Source organism: Salvelinus fontinalis, unplaced genomic scaffold (assembly GCF_029448725.1).
Source record: "Salvelinus fontinalis isolate EN_2023a unplaced genomic scaffold, ASM2944872v1 scaffold_1410, whole genome shotgun sequence".
Taxonomy (NCBI): domain Eukaryota; kingdom Metazoa; phylum Chordata; class Actinopteri; order Salmoniformes; family Salmonidae; genus Salvelinus; species Salvelinus fontinalis.
In genome coordinates, this window is record NW_026601619.1 from 9715 (window position 1) to 29486 (window position 19772).

The following is a 19772-nucleotide window of genomic DNA, read 5'->3' on the forward strand; positions in this document are numbered from 1 at the left end:
GACATGAAAATTCCATTGGAGCAAAAGGTACATGTTTGAACCGTAGCATTGAGTTGAATCTTTTCTACCAGATGTTGATCAACGTTGACCATTCAGCAATGGTGAGATTTCCGTGTATTGAGCGCTCGTCAGAACTGCCGAAATGTCCACAAACGGGTCTTTCCAGGCACAACTTTCTTCAATTATGGAGACGCTGATGACGTCTGCCGTTGCAGAGATTACAAAACGGGGTTACCAGTTTTGTGAATTTAGTAGGTTATCGCACATATATACCATTTCAAATTGTTTGGTTTCCTCCAAACATAACAATGGTCATCATGGCCAAACAGTTCTATTTTTGTTTCATCAGACCAGAGGACATTTCTCCAAAAAGCAGGATCTTTGTCCCCAAACTGTAGTCTGGCAATTTTATGGCGGGTTGGAGCAGTAGCTTCTTCCTTGCTGAGCGGCATTTCAGGTTCTGTTGACATAGGACTCGTTTGACTGTGGATATAGATACTTTTGTACCTGTTTCCTCCAGCATCTTCACAAGGTCCTTTGCTGTTCTTCTGGGATTGATTTGCACTTTTCGCACAAAAGTACGTTCATCTCTAGGAGACAGAACACGTCTCTTTCCTGAGCGGTATGAAGGCTGCGTGGTCCCATGGTGTTTATACTTGCGTACTATTTTTTGTTATTGATGAACGTGGTACCTTCAGGCGTTTGGAAATTGCTCCCAAGGATGAACCAGACTTGTGGAGGTCTATATTTTATTTCTGAGGTCTTGTCTGATTTCTTTTGATTTTCCCATGATGTCAAGCAAAGAGGCACTGAGTTTGAAGGTAGGCCATGAAATACATCTACAGGTACACCTCCAATTGACTCAAATGATGTCAATTAGCCTATCAGAAGCTTCTAAAGCCATGACATCATTTTCGGGATATTTCCAAGCTGTTTAAAGGCACAGCCAATTTAGTGTATGTAAACTTCTGACCCACTGGATTTGTTATACAGTGAACTAGAAGTGATATAATCTGTCTGTAAACAATTTTGGGTAAAAGGACTTCAGGGAACTTGGTGTTCTGAATTGTTCTTTACTATTTTCTGAGTTAACTTGGATTCTTTCTTAATTAGGAAACTGGAAATGCACGTTTTATTCTCTATAGGGAATGTGCGAACAACAGGCAAATGTATATCTTATAGGTGCATTTATGAGGTAGGAAAAGGGTCCTCCTCAAGTCGGATTTCAGCATTTAGTGTTCTACGTTCCTCTGCTATACCAACTGAGCTATTGAATGTGGTGAATTGTGGATAAACTTGAAGTGTTTTGAATTCTTCTGTATGATTGGATTCGTACACCTAGACTATTCTTATAGGAAACGTGAAATGCACATTTTATTCTCTATAGGGGGATGTGCGATTAACAGGTAAAAATAGTGTTTGGGGCGCATTGATGAGGCAGAAAAATGTTCGTCCTTCGAGACGGATTTGAACCAGCGACCTAAGGATTTCAGCATTTAGCATTCTACAGTCCTCTGCTCTACCAACTGAGCTATCGAAGGGACATGGAAAAACCACTGGAGCAAAAGGTACATGTTTGAACCGTAGCATTGAGTTGAATCTTTTCTACCAGATGTTGATCAACGTTGACCATTCAGCAATGGTGAGATTTCCGTGTATTGAGCGCTCGTCAGAACTGCCGAAATGTCCACAAACGGGTCTTTCCAGGCACAACTTTCTTCAATTATGGAGACGCTGATGACGTCTGCCGTTGCAGAGATTACAAAACGGGGTTACCAGTTTTGTGAATTTAGTATGTTATCGCACATATATACCATTTCAAATTGTTTGGTTTCGTCCAAACATAACAATGGTCATCATGGCCAAACAGTTCTATTTTTGTTTCATCAGACCAGAGGACATTTCTCCAAGAAGTAGGATCTTTGTCCCCAAACTGTAGTCTGGCATTTTTATGGCGGGTTGGAGCAGTAGCTTCTTCCTTGCTGAGCGGCATTTCAGGTTCTGTTGACATAGGACTCGTTTGACTGTGGATATAGATACTTTTGTACCTGTTTCCTCCAGCATCTTCACAAGTTCCTTTGCTGTTCTTCTGGGATTGATTTGCACTTTTCGCACAAAAGTACGTTCATCTCTAAGAGACAGAACACGTCTCTTTCCTGAGCGGTATGAAGGCTGCGTGGTCCCATGGTGTTTATACTTGCGTACTATTTTTTGTTATTGATGAACGTGGTACCTTCAGGCGTTTGGAAATTGCTCCCAAGGATGAACCAGACTTGTGGAGGTCTATATTTTATTTCTGAGGTCTTGGCTGATTTCTTTTGATTTTCCCATGATGTCAAGCAAAGAGGCACTGAGTTTGAAGGTAGGCCATGAAATACATCTACAGGTACACCTCCAATTGACTCAAATGATGTCAATTAGCCTATCAGAAGCTTCTAAAGCCATGACATCATTTTCGGGATATTTCCAAGCTGTTTAAAGGAACAGCCAATTTAGTGTATGTAAACTTCTGACCCACTGGATTTGTTATACAGTGAACTAGAAGTGATATAATCTGTCTGTAAACAATTTTGGGAAAAATGACTTCAGGGAACTTTGTGTTCTGAATTGTTCTTTACTATTTTCTGAGTTAACTTGGATTCTTTCTTAATTAGGAAACTGGAAATGCACGTTTTATTCTCTATAGGGAATGTGCGAACAACAGGCAAATGTATATCTTATAGGTGCATTTATGAGGTAGGAAAAGGGTCCTCCTCAAGTCGGATTTCAGCATTTAGTGTTCTACGGTCCTCTGCTATACCAACTGAGCTATTGAATGTGGTGAATTGTGGATAAACTTGAAGTGTTTTGAATTCTTCTGTATGATTGGATTCGTACACCTAGACTATTCTTACAGGAAACGTGAAATGCACATTTTATTCTCTATAGGGGGATGTGCGAACAACAGGTAAAAATAGTGTTTGGGGCGCATTGATGAGGCAGAAAAATGTTCGTCCTTCGAGACGGATTTGAACCAGCGACTTAAGGATTTCAGCATTTAGCGTTCTACAGTCCTCCGCTCTACCAACTGAGCTTTCGAAGGGACATGGCAAAACCACTGGAGCAAAAGGTACATGTTTGAACCGTAGCATTGAGTTGAATCTTTTCTACCAGATGTTGATCAACGTTGACCATTCAGCAATGGTGAGATTTCCGTGTATTGAGCGCTCGTCAGAACTGCCGAAATGTCCACAAACGGGTCTTTCCAGGCACAACTTTCTTCAATTATGGAGACGCTGATGACGTTTGCCGTTGCAGAGATTACAAAACGGGGTTACCAGTTTTGTGAATTTAGTATGTTATCGCACATATATACCATTTCAAATTGTTTGGTTTCCTCCAAACATAACAATGGTCATCATGGCCAAACAGTTCTATTTTTGTTTCATCAGACCAGAGGACATTTCTCCAAGAAGTAGGATCTTTGTCCCCAAACTGTAGTCTGGCATTTTTATGGCGGGTTGGAGCAGTAGCTTCTTCCTTGCTGAGCGGCATTTCAGGTTCTGTTGACATAGGACTCGTTTGACTGTGGATATAGATACTTTTGTACCTGTTTCCTCCAGCATCTTCACAAGTTCCTTTGCTGTTCTTCTGGGATTGATTTGCACTTTTCGCACAAAAGTATGTTCATCTCTAGGAGACAGAACACGTCTCTTTCCTGAGAGGTATGAAGGCTGCGTGGCCCCATGGTGTTCATACTTGCATACTATTTTTTGTTATTGATGAACGTGGTACCTTCAGGCGTTTGGAAATTGCTCCCAAGGATGAACCAGACTTGTGGAGGTCTACATTTTATTTCTGAGGTCTTGGCTGATTTCTTTTGATTTTCCCATGATGTCAAGCAAAGAGGCACTGAGTTTGAAGGTAGGCCATGAAATACATCTACAGGTAAACCTCCAATTGACTCAAATTATGTCAATTAGCCTATCAGAAGCTTCTAAAGCCATGACATAATTTTCGGGATTTTTCCAAGCTGTTTAAAGGCACAGCCAAATTAGTGTATGTAAACTTCTGACCCACTGGATTTGTTATACAGTGAACTAGAAGTGATATAATCTGTCTGTAAACAATTTTGGGAAAAATGACTTCAGGGAACTTGGTGTTCTGAATTGTTCTTTACTGTTTTCTGAGTTAACTTGGATTCTTTCTTAATTAGGAAACTGGAAATGCACGTTTTATTCTCTATAGGGAATGTGCGAACAACAGGCAAATGTATATCTTATAGGTGCATTTATGAGGTAGGAAAAGGGTCCTCCTCAAGTCGGATTTCAGCATTTAGTGTTCTACGGTCCTCTGCTATACCAACTGAGCTTTTGAATGTGGTGAATTGTGGATAAACTTGAAGTATTTTTGAATTCTTCTGTATGATTGGATTCGTACACCTAGACTATTCTTTAAGGAAACGTGAAATGCACATTTTATTCTCTATAGGGGGATGTGCGAACAACAGGTAAAAATAGTGTTTGGGGCGCATTGATGAGGCAGAAAAATGTTCCTCCTTCGAGCCGGATTTGAACCAGCGACCTAAGGATTTCAGCATTAAACGTTCTACAGTCCTCCGCTCTACCACCTGAGCTATCGAAGGGACATGGAAAAACCATTGGAGCAAAAGGTACATGTTTGAACCGTAGCATTGAGTTGAATCTTTTCTACCACATGTTGATCAACGTTGACCATTCAGCAATGGTGAGATTTCCGTGTATTGAGCGCTCGTCAGAACTGCCGAAATGTCCACAAACGGGTCTTTCCAGGCACAACTTTCTTCAATTATGGAGACGCTGATGACGTCTGCCGTTGCAGAAATTACAAAACGGGGTTACCAGTTTTGTGAATTTAGTAGGTTATCGCACATATATACCATTTCAAATTGTTTGGTTTCCTCCAAACATAACAATGGTCATCATGGCCAAACAGTTCAATTTTTGTTTCATCAGACCAGAGGTCATTTCTCCAAAAAGTAGGACCTTTGTCCCCAAACTGTAGTCTGGCATTTTTATGGCGGGTTGGAGCAGTAGCTTCTTCCTTGCTGAGCGGCATTTCAGGTTCTGTTGACATAGGACTCGTTTGACTGTGGATATAGATACTTTTGTACCTGTTTCCTCCAGCATCTTCACAAGGTCCTTTGCTGTTCTTCTGGGATTGATTTGCACCTTTCGCACAAAAGTACGTTCATCTCTAGGAGACAGAACACGTCTCTTTCCTGAGAGGTATGAAGGCTGCGTGGCCCCATGGTGTTTATACTTGCGTACTATTTTTTGTTATTGATGAACGTGGTACCTTCAGGCGTTTGGAAATTGCTCCCAAGGATGAACCAGACTTGTGGAGGTCTACATTTTTTTTCTGAGGTCTTTGCTGATTTCTTTTGATTTTCCCATGATGTCAAGCAAAGAGGCACTGAGTTTGAAGGTAGGCCATGAAATACATCTACAGGTACACCTCCATTTGACTCAAATGATGTCAATTAGCCTATCAGAAGCTTCTAAAGCCATGACATCATTTTCGGGATATTTCCAAGCTGTTTAAAGGCACAGCCAATTTAGTGTATGTAAACTTCTGACCCACTGGATTTGTTATACAGCGAACTAGAAGTGATATAATCTGTCTGTAAACAATTTTGGGAAAAATGACTTCAGGGAACTTGTTGTTCTGAATTGTTCTTTACTATTTTCTGAGTTAACTTGGATTCTTTCTTAATTAGGAAACTGGAAATGCATGTTTTATTCTCTATAGGGAATGTGCGAACAACAGGCAAATGTATGTCTTATAGGTGCATTTATGAGTTAGGAAAAGGGTCCTCCTCAAGTCGGATTTCAGCATTTAGTGTTCTACGGTCCTCTGCTATACCAACTGAGCTATTGAATGTGGTGAATTGTGGATAAACTTGAAGTGTTTTGAATTCTTCTGTATGATTGGATTCGTACACCTAGACTATTCTTTAAGGAAACGTGAAATGCACATTTTATTCTCTATAGGGGGATGTGCGAACAACAGGTAAAAATACTGTTTGGGGCGCATTGATGAGGCACAAAAATGTTCCTCCTTCGAGCCGGATTTGAACCAGCGACCTAAGGATTTCAGCATTTAGCGTTCTACAGTCCTCCGCTCTACCAACTGAGCTATCGAAGGGACATGGAAAAGCAATTGGAGCAAAAGGTACATGTTTGAACCGTAGCATTGAGTTGAATCTTTTCTACCACATGTTGATCAACGTTGACCATTCAGCAATGGTGAGATTTCCGTGTATTGAGCGCTCGTCAGAACTGCCGAACTGTCCACAAACGGGTCTTTCCAGGCACAACTTTCTTCAATTATGGAGACGCTGATGACGTCTGCCGTTGCAGAGATTACAAAACGGGGTTACCAGTTTTGTGAATTTAGTAGGTTATCGCACATATATACCATTTCAAATTGTTTGGTTTCCTCCAAACATAACAATGGTCATCATGGCCAAACAGTTCAATTTTTGTTTCATCAGACCAGAGGTCATTTCTCCAAAAAGTAGGATCTTTGTCCCCAAACTGTAGTCTGGCATTTTTATGGCGGGTTGGAGCAGTAGCTTCTTCCTTGCTGAGCGGCATTTCAGGTTCTGTTGACATAGGACTCGTTTGACTGTGGATATAGATACTTTTGTACCTGTTTCCTCCAGCATCTTCACAAGGTCCTTTGCTGTTCTTCTGGGATTGATTTGCACTTTTCGCACAAAAGTACGTTCATCTCTAGGAGACAGAACACGTCTCTTTCCTGAGAGGTATGAAGGCTGCGTGGCCCCACGGTGTTTATACTTGCGTACTATTTTTTGTTATTGATGAACGTGGTACCTTCAGGCGTTTGGAAATTGCTCCCAAGGATGAACCAGACTTGTGGAGGTCTACATTTTATTTCTGAGGTCTTGGCTGATTTCTTTTGATTTTCCCATGATGTCAAGCAAAGAGGCACTGAGTTTGAAGGTAGGCCATGAAATACATCTACAGGTACACCTCCATTTGACTCAAATGATGTCAATTAGCCTATCAGAAGCTTCTAAAGCCATGACATCATTTTCGGGATATTTCCAAGCTGTTTAAAGGCACAGCCAATTTAGTGTATGTAAACTTCTGACCCACTGGATTTGTTATACAGCGAACTAGAAGTGATATAATCTGTCTGTAAACAATTTTGGGAAAAATGACAACAGGGAACTTGTTGTTCTGAATTGTTCTTTACTATTTTCTGAGTTAACTTGGATTCTTTCTTAATTAGGAAACTGGAAATGCATGTTTTATTCTCTATAGGGAATGTGCGAACAACAGGCAAATGTATATCTTATAGGTGCATTTATGAGTTAGGAAAAGGGTCCTCCTCAAGTCGGATTTCAGCATTTAGTGTTCTACGGTCCTCTGCTATACCAACTGAGCTATTGAATGTGGTGAATTGTGGATAAACTTGAAGTGTTTTGAATTCTTCTGTATGATTGGATTCGTACACCTAGACTATTCTTTAACCTGTTGGGGATGGGGGCGCTGTTTAGACTATTTATGCTAATGTGGCTAATTTTTTAAACGGCTTCCCACAAAATCCTTGATCGTACAATATGCATATTATTATTATTATTGGATAGAAAACAGTCTATAGTTTCTATAGGAGTTGAAATTTTGTCTCTAAGTGGAACACAGCCCATTCTACAGCAATTTCCCTGACATGGAGTCAGATTTGAGAAATGTTGGCCACTTTTCTGAAGTCAGTTAAAAGGGCACTGTCGTTGCTATGACTATACGGACACTTCTTACGTCTTCCCCTGGATGCCTTTACGTGATGACGATTCCAACGGGCTCGATTGCGCGTTCACAGGCCCTACAAATGAAAAAACTCTGAAGCTAGTCATTCTTTGGGAGCTGCGTAACGCGCGTGGAAGACACCGACCCTCTCCTGTTCCAAGCGTTAGTTTAGCCTGTTATATTTCTCCGGTCATCTTTTCACTCGTTATAGGAGTTACAAACATCACAAAGTAGTTAATTTAAAGCGTTTTATAGCAATTTATATCCGTTTAGTGCGATTTTGGGACATTTATTTTTGCAACGATGTGAAAAGTTGGGCACGCTTTTCAGTTCATCCCGAACGTAGTTGACATTTCCACATGGCAAGAGGACAGCTTTCCACCAAAAGACGATTTCTCCCAAGAAAGGATCCTTTGCCCAAGATACTGATGGAAGAACAGCTCAAGGTAGGACATTTTTATTATGATAAATCGTGTTTCTGTCGAAACATTTTAGTGGCTTAGGACGCCATGTTTTTTGACGTAGCTTCGCTTGGCGCAAACTGTATTGAAAAGTAAGGATAAATTAAAAAATGTAATAACGCAATTGTATTAAGAATTAAATTGTCTATCAATCCCTGTCCACCCTATATTTTTTAGTCACGTTTATGAGTATTTATGTATAAGAGTAGATCACTGTCTAAGTGGCGCAAGGACATTTTGTGACCAGCTGAGCTACATTTCACATTGTCTAACCATGATTTTGGTGGCTAAATATAAACATTTTCGATCAAACTGTATATGCATGTTGTAATGTGATGTTACAGGAGTGTCATCGGAAGAATTCTGAGAAGGTTAGTGAAAAAATTAATATCTTTTGGCGATGTTGACTTTTATCGCTCACTTTGGCTAGAATCAATGCTGGGCTGCTAATTGCTATGTGCTAAGCTAATATAACGATTTATTGTGTTTTCGCTGTAAGACACTTAGAAAATCTGAAATATTGTCTGTATTCACAGGATCTGTGTCTTTCGATTCGTGTATGCTGTGTATTTTTACGAAATGTTTGATGATTAGTAGTTAGGTAAACACGTTGCTCATTGTAATTATTCTAGTCCATTTGTGATGGTGGGTGCAATTGTAAACTATGCCATATACCTGAAATATGCACTTTTTTCTAACAAAACCTATCCCATACCATAAATATGTTATCAGACTGTCATCTAATGAGTTTTTTTGTTGGTTAGGGGCTATAAATATCTTAGTTTAGCCGAATTGGTGATGGCTACTGGTGTTGGTGGACAAATAAAAGATGGTGGATTATGCTAATGTGTTTTTAGGTAATAGATGTACATCTTTACATATTGTGTCTTCCCTGTAAAACATTTTAAAAATCGGAAATGTTGACTGGATTCATAAGATCTGTGTCTTTCATTAGCTGTATTGGACTTTAATGTGTGAAAGTTAAATATTTAAAAAAAATATTTTTTTTGAATTTCGCGGCACTGGTTTTTCAGTGGGGGGGGGGGGGGGTGCCGCTAGCGCCACGCTGATCCTAGACAGGTTAAGGAAACGTGAAATGCACATTTTATTCTCTATAGGGGGATGTGCGAACAACAGGTAAAAATACTGTTTGGGGAGCATTGATGAGGCACAAAAATGTTCCTCCTTCGAGCCGGAATTGAACTAGCGACCTGAGGATTTCAGCATTTAACGTTCTACAGTCCTCCGCTCTACCACCTGAGCTATCGAAGGGACATGGAAAAACCATTGGAGCAAAAGGTACACGTTTGAACCGTAGCATTGAGTTGAATCTTTTCTACCAGATGTTGATCAACGTTGACCATTCAGCAATGGTGAGATTTCCGTGTATTGAGCGCTCGTCAGAACTGCCGAAATGTCCACAAACGGGTCTTTCCAGGCACAACTTTCTTCAATTATGGAGACGCTGATGACGTCTGCCGTTGCAGAGATTACAAAACGGGGTTACCAGTTTTGTGAATTTAGTAGGTTATCGCACATATATACCATTTCAAATAGTTTGGTTTCCTCCAAACATAACAATGGTCATCATGGCCAAACAGTTCAATTTTTGTTTCATCAGACCAGAGGTCATTTCTCCAAAAAGTAGGATCTTTGTCCCCAAACTGTAGTCTGGCATTTTTATGGCGGGTTGGAGAAGTAGCTTCTTCCTTGCTGAGCGGCATTTCAGGTTCTGTTGACATAGGACTCGTTTGACTGTGGATATAGATACTTTTGTACCTGTTTCCTCCAGCATCTTCACAAGGTCCTTTGCTGTTCTTCTGGGATTGATTTGCACCTTTCGCACAAAAGTACGTTCATCTCTAGGAGACAGAACACGTCTCTTTCCTGAGAGGTATGAAGGCTGCGTGGCCCCATGGTGTTTATACTTGCGTACTATTTTTTGTTATTGATGAACGTGGTACCTTCAGGCGTTTGGAAATTGCTCCCAAGGATGAACCAGACTTGTGGAGGTCTACATTTTATTTCTGAGGTCTTTGCTGATTTCTTTTGATTTTCCCATGATGTCAAGCAAAGAGGCACTGAGTTTGAAGGTAGGCCATGAAATACATCTACAGGTACACCTCCATTTGACTCAAATGATGTCAATTAGCCTATCAGAAGCTTCTAAAGCCATGACATCATTTTCGGGATATTTCCAAGCTGTTTAAAGGCACAGCCAATTTAGTGTATGTAAACTTCTGACCCACTGGATTTGTTATACAGCGAACTAGAAGTGATATAATCTGTCTGTAAACAATTTTGGGAAAAATGACTTCAGGGAACTTGGTGTTCTGAATTGTTCTTTACTATTTTCTGAGTTAACTTGGATTCTTTCTTAATTAGGAAACTGGAAATGCACGTTTTATTCTCTATAGGGAATGTGCGAACAACAGGCAAATGTATATCTTATAGGTGCATTTATGAGGTTGGAAAAGGGTCCTCCTCAAGTCGGATTTCAGCATTTAGTGTTCTACGGTCCTCTGCTATACCAACTGAGCTATTGAATGTGGTGAATTGTGGATAAACTTGAAGTGTTTTGAATTCTTCTGTATGATTGGATTCGTACACCTAGACTATTCTTTAAGGAAACGTGAAATGCACATTTTATTCTCTATAGGGGGATGTGCGAACAACAGGTAAAAATAGTGTTTGGGGCGCATTGATGAGGCAGAAAAATGTTCCTCCTTCGAGCCGGATTTGAACCAGGGACCTAAGGATTTCAGCATTTAGCGTTCTACAGCCCTCCGCTCTACCAACTGAGCTATCGAAGGGACATGGAAAAACCATTGGAGCAAAAGGTACATGTTTGAACCGTAGCATTGAGTTGAATCTTTTCTACCAGATGTTGATCAACGTTGACCATTCAGCAATGGTGAGATTTCCGTGTATTGAGCGCTCGTCAGAACTGCCGAAATGTCCACAAACGGGTCTTTCCAGGCACAACTTTCTTTAATTATGGAGACGCTGATGACGTCTGCCGTTGCAGAGATTACAAAACGGGGTTACCCGTTTTGTGAATTTAGTAGGTTATCGCACATATATACCATTTCAAATTGTTTGGTTTCCTCCAAACATAACAATGGTCATCATGGCCAAACAGTTCTATTTTTGTTTCATCAGACCAGAGGACATTTCTCCAAAAAGTAGGATCTTTGTCCCCAAACTGTAGTCTGGCATTTTTATGGCGGGTTGGAGCAGTAGCTTCTTCCTTGCTGAGCGGCATTTCAGGTTCTGTTGACATAGGACTCGTTTGACTGTGGATATAGATACTCTTGTACCTGTTTCCTCCAGCATCTTCACAAGGTCCTTTGCTGTTCTTCTGGGATTGATTTGCACCTTTCGCACAAAAGTACGTTCATCTCTAGGAGACAGAACACGTCTCTTTCCTGAGAGGTATGAAGGCTGCGTGGCCCCATGGTGTTTATACTTGCGTACTATTTTTTGTTATTGATGAACGTGGTACCTTCAGGCGTTTGGAAATTGCTCCCAAGGATGAACCAGACTTGTGGAGGTCTACATTTTATTTCTGAGGTCTTTGCTGATTTCTTTTGATTTTCCCATGATGTCAAGCAAAGAGGCACTGAGTTTGAAGGTAGGCCATGAAATACATCTACAGGTACACCTCCATTTGACTCAAATGATGTCAATTAGCCTATCAGAAGCTTCTAAAGCCATGACATCATTTTCGGGATATTTCCAAGCTGTTTAAAGGCACAGCCAATTTAGTGTATGTAAACTTCTGACCCACTGGATTTGTTATACAGTGAACTAGAAGTGATATAATCTGTCTGTAAACAATTTTGGGAAAAATGACTTCAGGGAACTTGTTGTTCTGAATTGTTCTTTACTATTTTCTGAGTTAACTTGGATTCTTTCTTAATTAGGAACCTGGAAATGCACGTTTTATTCTCTATAGGGAATGTGCGAACAACAAGCAAATGTATATCTTATAGGTGCATTTATGAGGTAGGAAAAGGGTCCTCCTCAAGTCGGATTTCAGCATTTAGTTTTCTACGGTCCTCTGCTATACCAACTGAGCTATTGAATGTGGTGAATTGTGGATAAACTTGAAGTGTTTTGAATTCTTCTGTATGATTGGATTCGTACACCTAGACTATTCTTTAAGGAAACGTGAAATGCACATTTTATTCTCTATAGGGGGATGTGTACAACAGGTAAAAATAGTGTTTGGGGCGCATTGATGAGGCAGAAAAATGTTCGTCCTTCGAGCCAGACTTGAACCAGCGACCTAAGGATTTCAGCATTTAGCGTTCTACAGTCCTCCGCTCTACCAAATGCGCTATCGAAGGGACATGGAAAAACCATAGGAGCAAAAGGTACATGTTTGAACCGTAGCATTGAGTTGAATCTTTTCTACCAGATGTTGATCAACGTTGACCATTCAGCAATGGTGAGATTTCCGTGTATTGAGCGCTCGTCAGAACTGCCGAAATGTCCACATACGGGTCTTTCCAGGCACAACTTTCTTCAATTATGGAGACGCTGATGACGTCTGCCGTTGCAGAGATTACAAAACGGGGTTACCAGTTTTGTGAATTTAGTAGGTTATCGCACATATATACCATTTCAAATTATTTGGTTTCCTCCAAACATAACAATGGTCATCATGGCCAAACAGTTCTATTTTTGTTTCATCAGACCAGAGGACATTTCTCCAAAAAGTAGGATCTTTGTCCCCAAACTGTAGTCTGGCATTTTGATGGCGGGTTGGATCAGTAGCTTCTTCCTTGCTGAGCGGCATTTCAGGTTCTGTTGACATAGGACTCGTTTGACTGTGGATATAGATACTCTTGTACCTGTTTCCTCCAGCATCTTCACAAGGTCCTTTGCTGTTCTTCTGGGATTGATTTGCACTTTTCGCACAAAAGTACGTTCATCTCTAGGAGACAGAACACGTCTCTTTCCTGAGAGGTATGAAGGCTGCGTGGCCCCATGGTGTTTATACTTGCGTACTATTTTTTGTTATTGATGAACGTGGTACCTTCAGGCGTTTGGAAATTGCTCCCAAGGATGAACCAGACTTGTGGAGGTCTACATTTTATTTCTGAGGTCTTGGCTGATTTCTTTTGATTTTCCCATGATGTCAAGCAAAGAGGCACTGAGTTTGAAGGTAGGCCATGAAATACATCTACAGGTACACCTCCAATTGACTCAAATGATGTCAATTAGCCTATCAGAAGCTTCTAAAGCCATGACATCATTTTCGGGATATTTCCAAGCTGTTTAAAGGCACAGCCAATTTAGTGTATGTAAACTTCTGACCCACTGGATTTGTTATACAGTGAACTAGAAGTGATATAATCTGTCTGTAAACAATTTTGGGAAAAATGACTTCAGGGAACTTGGTGTTCTGAATTGTTCTTTACTATTTTCTGAGTTAACTTGGATTCTTTCTTAATTAGGAAACTGGAAATGCACGTTTTATTCTCTATAGGGAATGTGCGAACAACAGGCAAATGTATATCTTATAGGTGCATTTATGAGGTAGGAAAAGGGTCCTCCTCAAGTCGGATTTCAGCATTCAGTGTTCTACGGTCCTCTGCTATACCAACTGAGCTATTGAATGTGGTGAATTGTGGATAAACTTGAAGTGTTTTGAATTCTTCTGTATGATTGGATTCGTACACCTAGACTATTCTTATAGGAAACGTGAAATGCACATTTTATTCTCTATAGGGGGATGTGCGAACAACAGGTAAAAATAGTGTTTGGGGCGCATTGATGAGGCAGAAAAATGTTCGTCCTTCGAGCCGGATTTGAACCAGCGACCTAAGGATTTCAGCATTAAGCATTCTACAGTCCTCCGCTCTACCAACTGAGATATCGAAGGGACATGAAAAATCCATTGGAGCAAAAGGTACATGTTTGAACCGTAGCATTGAGTTGAATCTTTTCTACCAGATGTTGATCAACGTTGACCATTCAGCAATGGTGAGATTTCCGTGTATTGAGCGCTCGTCAGAACTGCCGAAATGTCCACAAACGGGTCTTTCCAGGCACAACTTTCTTCAATTATGGAGACGCTGATGACGTCTGCCGTTGCAGAGATTACAAAACGGGGTTCCCAGTTTTGTGAATTTAGTAGGTTATCGCACATATATACCATTTCAAATTGTTTGGTTTCCTCCAAACATAACAATGGTCATCATGGCCAAACAGTTCTATTTTTGTTTCATCAGACCAGAGGACATTTCTCCAAAAAGTAGGATCTTTGTCCCCAAACTGTAGTCTGGCATTTTTATGGCGGGTTGGAGCAGTAGCTTCTTCCTTGCTGAGCGGCATTTCAGGTTCTGTTGACATAGGACTCGTTTGACTGTGGATATAGATACTTTTGTACCTGTTTCCTCCAGCATCTTCACAAGGTCCTTTGCTGTTCTTCTGGGATTGATTTGCACTTTTCGCACAAAAGTACGTTCATCTCTAGGAGACAGAACACGTCTCTTTCCTGAGAGGTATGAAGGCTGCGTGGCCCCATGGTGTTTATACTTTCGTACTATTTTTTGTTATTGATGAACGTGGTACCTTCAGGCGTTTGGAAATTGCTCCCAAGGATGAACCAGACTTGTGGAGGTCTACATTTTATTTCTGAGGTCTTGGCTGATTTCTTTTGATTTTCCCATGATGTCAAGCAAAGAGGCACTGAGTTTGAAGGTAGGCCATGAAATATATCTACAGGTACACCTCCAATTGACTCAAATGATGTCAATTAGCCTATCAGAAGCTTCTAAAGCCATGACATCATTTTCGGGATATTTCCAAGCTGTTTAAAGGCACATTCAATTTAGTGTATGTAAACTTCTGACCCACTGGATTTGTTATACAGTGAACTAGAAGTGATATAATCTGTCTGTAAACAATTTTGGGAAAATTGACTTCAGGGAACTTGTTGTTCTGAATTGTTCTTCACTATTTTCTGAGTTAACTTGGATTCTTTCTTAATTAGGAAACTGGAAATGCACGTTTTATTCTCTATAGGGAATGTGCGAACAACAGGCAAATGTATATATTATAGGTGCATTTATGAGGTAGGAAAAGGGTCCTCCTCAAGTCGGATTTCAGCATTCAGTGTTCTACGGTCCTCTGCTATACCAACTGAGCTATTGAATGTGGTGAATTGTGGATAAACTTGAAGTGTTTTGAATTCTTCTGTATGATTGGATTCGTACACCTAGACTATTCTTATAGGAAACGTGAAATGCACATTTTATTCTCTATAGGGGGATGTGCGAACAACAGGTAAAAATAGTGTTTGGGGCGCATTGATGAGGCAGAAAAATGTTCGTCCTTCGAGCCGGATTTGAACTAGCGACCAAAGGATTTCAGCATTAAGCATTCTACAGTCCTCCGCTCTACCAACTGAGCTATCGAAGGGACATGAAAAATCCATTGGAGCAAAAGGTACATGTTTGAACCGTAGCATTGAGTTGAATCTTTTCTACCAGATGTTGATCAACGTTGACCATTCAGCAATGGTGAGATTTCCGTGTATTGAGCGCTCGTCAGAACTGCCGAAATGTCCACAAACGGGTCTTTCCAGGCACAACTTTCTTCAATTATGGAGACGTTGATGACGTCTGCCGTTGCAGAGATTACAAAACGGGGTTACCAGTTTTGTGAATTTAGTAGGTTATCGCACATATATACCATTTCAAATTGTTTGGTTTCCTCCAAACATAACAATGGTCATCATGGCCAAACAGTTCTATTTTTGTTTCATCAGACCAGAGGACATTTCTCCAAAAAGTAGGATCTTTGTCCCCAAACTGTAGTCTGGCAATTTTATGGCGGGTTGGAGCAGTAGCTTCTTCCTTGCTGAGCGGCATTTCAGGTTCTGTTGACATAGGACTCGTTTGACTGTGGATATAGATACTTTTGTACCTGTTTCCTCCAGCATCTTCACAAGGTCCTTTGCTGTTCTTCTGGGATTGATTTGCACTTTTCGCACAAAAGTACGTTCATCTCTAGGAGACAGAACACGTCTCTTTCCTGAGCGGTATGAAGGCTGCGTGGTCCCATGGTGTTTATACTTGCGTACTATTTTTTGTTATTGATGAACGTGGTACCTTCAGGCGTTTGGAAATTGCTCCCAAGGATGAACCAGACTTGTGGAGGTCTACATTTTATTTCTGAGGTCTTGGCTGATTTCTTTTGATTTTCCCATGATGTCAAGCAAAGAGGCACTGAGTTTGAAGGTAGGCCATGAAATACATCTACAGGTACACCTCCAATTGACTCAAATGATGTCAATTAGCCTATCAGAAGCTTCTAAAGCCATGACATCATTTTTGGGATATTTCCAAGCTGTTTAAAGGCACATTCAATTTAGTGTATGTAAACTTCTGACCCACTGGATTTGTTATACAGTGAACTAGAAGTGATATAATCTGTCTGTAAACAATTTTGGGAAAAATGACTTCAGGGAACTTGTTGTTCTGAATTGTTCTTTACTATTTTCTGAGTTAACTTGGATTCTTTCTTAATTAGGAAACTGGAAATGCACATTTTATTCTCTATAGGGAATGTGCGAACAACAGGCAAATGTATATATTATAGGTGCATTTATGAGGTAGGAAAAGGGTCCTCCTCAAGTCGGATTTCAGCATTCAGTGTTCTACGGTCCTCTGCTATACCAACTGAGCTATTGAATGTGGTGAATTGTGGATAAACTTGAAGTGTTTTGAATTATTCTGTATGATTGGATTCGTACACCTAGACTATTCTTATAGGAAACGTGAAATGCACATTTTATTCTCTATAGGGGGATGTGCGAACAACAGGTAAAAATAGTGTTTGGGGCGCATTGATGAGGCAGAAAAATGTTCGTCCTTCGAGACGGATTTGAACCAGCGACCTAAGGATTTCAGCATTAAGCATTCTACAGTCCTCCGCTCTACCAACTGAGCTATCGAAGGGACATGAAAAATCCATTGGAGCAAAAGGTACATGTTTGAACCGTAGCATTGAGTTGAATCTTTTCTACCAGATGTTGATCAACGTTGACCATTCACCAATGGTGAGATTTCCGTGTATTGAGCGCTCGTCAGAACTGACGAAATGTCCACAAACGGGTCTTTCCAGGCACAACTTTCTTCAATTATGGAGACGCTGATGACGTCTGCCGTTGCAGAGATTACAAAACGGGGTTACCAGTTTTGTGAATTTAGTAGGTTATCGCACATATATACCATTTCAAATTGTTTGGTTTCCTCCAAACATAACAATGGTCATCATGGCCAAACAGTTCTATTTTTGTTTCATCAGACCAGAGGACATTTCTCCAAAAAGTAGGATCTTTGTCCCCAAACTGTAGTCTGGCAATTTTATGGCGGGTTGGAGCAGTAGCTTCTTCCTTGCTGAGCGGCATTTCAGGTTCTGTTGACATAGGACTCGTTTGACTGTGGATATAGATACTTTTGTACCTGTTTCCTCCAGCATCTTCACAAGGTCCTTTGCTGTTCTTCTGGGATTGATTTGCACTTTTCGCACAAAAGTACGTTCATCTCTAGGAGACAGAACACGTCTCTTTCCTGAGCGGTATGAAGGCTGCGTGGTCCCATGGTGTTTATACTTGCGTACTATTTTTTGTTATTGATGAACGTGGTACCTTCAGGCGTTTGGAAATTGCTCCCAAGGATGAACCAGACTTGTGGAGGTCTATATTTTATTTCTGAGTTCTTGGCTGATTTCTTTTGATTTTCCCATGATGTCAAGCAAAGAGGCACTGAGTTTGAAGGTAGGCCATGAAATACATCTACAGGTACACCTCCAATTGACTCAAATGATGTCAATTAGCCTATCAGAAGCTTCTAAAGCCATGACATCATTTTCGGGATATTTCCAAGCTGTTTAAAGGCACATTCAATTTAGTGTATGTAAACTTCTGACCCACTGGATTTGTTATACAGTGAACTAGAAGTGATATAATCTGTCTGTAAACAATTTTGGGAAAAATGACTTCAGGGAACTTGTTGTTCTGAATTGTTCTTTACTATTTTCTGAGTTAACTTGGATTCTTTCTTAATTAGGAAACTGGAAATGCACATTTTATTCTCTATAGGGAATGTGCGAACAACAGGCAAATGTATATATTATAGGTGCATTTATGAGGTAGGAAAAGGGTCCTCCTCAAGTCGGATTTCAGCATTCAGTGTTCTACGGTCCTCTGCTATACCAACTGAGCTATTGAATGTGGTGAATTGTGGATAAACTTGAAGTGTTTTGAATTATTCTGTATGATTGGATTCGTACACCTAGACTATTCTTATAGGAAACGTGAAATGCACATTTTATTCTCTATAGGGGGATGTGCGAACAACAGGTAAAAATAGTGTTTGGGGCGCATTGATGAGGCAGAAAAATGTTCGTCCTTCGAGACGGATTTGAACCAGCGACCTAAGGATTTCAGCATTAAGCATTCTACAGTCCTCCGCTCTACCAACTGAGCTATCGAAGGGACATGAAAAATCCATTGGAGCAAAAGGTACATGTTTGAACCGTAGCATTGAGTTGAATCTTTTCTACCAGATGTTGATCAACGTTGACCATTCAGCAATGGTGAGATTTCCGTGTATTGAGCGCTCGTCAGAACTGACGAAATGTCCACAAACGGGTCTTTCCAGGCACAACTTTCTTCAATTATGGAGACGCTGATGACGTCTGCCGTTGCAGAGATTACAAAACGGGGTTACCAGTTTTGTGAATTTAGTAGGTTATCGCACATATATACCATTTCAAATTGTTTGGTTTCCTCCAAACATAACAATGGTCATCATGGCCAAACAGTTCTATTTTTGTTTCATCAGACCAGAGGACATTTCTCCAAAAAGTAGGATCTTTGTCCCCAAACTGTAGTCTGGCAATTTTATGGCGGGTTGGAGCAGTAGCTTCTTCCTTGCTGAGCGGCATTTCAGGTTCTGTTGACATAGGACTCGTTTGACTGTGGATATAGATACTTTTGTACCTGTTTCCTCCAGCATCTTCACAAGGTCCTTTGCTGTTCTTCTGGGATTGATTTGCACTTTTCGCACAAAAGTACGTTCATCTCTAGGAGACAGAACACGTCTCTTTCCTGAGCGGTATGAAGGCTGCGTGGTCCCATGGTGTTTATACTTGCGTACTATTTTTTGTTATTGATGAACGTGGTACCTTCAGGCGTTTGGAAATTGCTCCCAAGGATGAACCAGACTTGTGGAGGTCTATATTTTATTTCTGAGTTCTTGGCTGATTTCTTTTGATTTTCCCATGATGTCAAGCAAAGAGGCACTGAGTTTGAAGGTGGGCCATGAAATACATCTACAGGTACACCTCCAATTGACTCAAATGATGTCAATTAGCCTATCAGAAGCTTCTAAAGCCATTACATCATTTTCGGGATATTTCCAAGCTGTTTAAAGGCACAGCCAATTTAGTGTATGTAAACTTCTGACCCACTGGATTTGTTATACAGTGAACTAGA

The 19772-nt window shown here is 40.5% G+C and overlaps 9 non-coding genes across 9 annotated transcripts; all 9 read right to left on the minus strand.

The window, feature by feature from the left end:
- Positions 1 to 1452: 1452 nt before the first annotated feature.
- Positions 1453 to 1541, minus strand: trnay-gua (transfer RNA tyrosine (anticodon GUA)). The gene is given in 2 exon segments: positions 1453 to 1488; positions 1505 to 1541. It is a non-coding gene; the product is annotated as a tRNA-Tyr (tRNA).
- Positions 1542 to 4535: 2994 nt separating this feature from the next.
- On the minus strand, positions 4536 to 4624 carry trnay-gua (transfer RNA tyrosine (anticodon GUA)). The gene is given in 2 exon segments: positions 4536 to 4571; positions 4588 to 4624. It is a non-coding gene; the product is annotated as a tRNA-Tyr (tRNA).
- Positions 4625 to 6076: 1452 nt separating this feature from the next.
- trnay-gua (transfer RNA tyrosine (anticodon GUA)) lies at positions 6077 to 6165 on the minus strand. Its single transcript is given in 2 exon segments — positions 6077 to 6112; positions 6129 to 6165. It is a non-coding gene; the product is annotated as a tRNA-Tyr (tRNA).
- A 3272-nt stretch (positions 6166 to 9437) lies between these two features.
- On the minus strand, positions 9438 to 9526 carry trnay-gua (transfer RNA tyrosine (anticodon GUA)). The gene is given in 2 exon segments: positions 9438 to 9473; positions 9490 to 9526. It is a non-coding gene; the product is annotated as a tRNA-Tyr (tRNA).
- A 1452-nt stretch (positions 9527 to 10978) lies between these two features.
- trnay-gua (transfer RNA tyrosine (anticodon GUA)) lies at positions 10979 to 11067 on the minus strand. The gene is given in 2 exon segments: positions 10979 to 11014; positions 11031 to 11067. It is a non-coding gene; the product is annotated as a tRNA-Tyr (tRNA).
- Positions 11068 to 14058: 2991 nt separating this feature from the next.
- On the minus strand, positions 14059 to 14147 carry trnay-gua (transfer RNA tyrosine (anticodon GUA)). Its single transcript is given in 2 exon segments — positions 14059 to 14094; positions 14111 to 14147. It is a non-coding gene; the product is annotated as a tRNA-Tyr (tRNA).
- Positions 14148 to 15599: 1452 nt separating this feature from the next.
- trnay-gua (transfer RNA tyrosine (anticodon GUA)) lies at positions 15600 to 15688 on the minus strand. Its single transcript is given in 2 exon segments — positions 15600 to 15635; positions 15652 to 15688. It is a non-coding gene; the product is annotated as a tRNA-Tyr (tRNA).
- A 1452-nt stretch (positions 15689 to 17140) lies between these two features.
- Positions 17141 to 17229, minus strand: trnay-gua (transfer RNA tyrosine (anticodon GUA)). Its single transcript is given in 2 exon segments — positions 17141 to 17176; positions 17193 to 17229. It is a non-coding gene; the product is annotated as a tRNA-Tyr (tRNA).
- Positions 17230 to 18681: 1452 nt separating this feature from the next.
- trnay-gua (transfer RNA tyrosine (anticodon GUA)) lies at positions 18682 to 18770 on the minus strand. The gene is given in 2 exon segments: positions 18682 to 18717; positions 18734 to 18770. It is a non-coding gene; the product is annotated as a tRNA-Tyr (tRNA).
- Positions 18771 to 19772: the final 1002 nt, after the last annotated feature.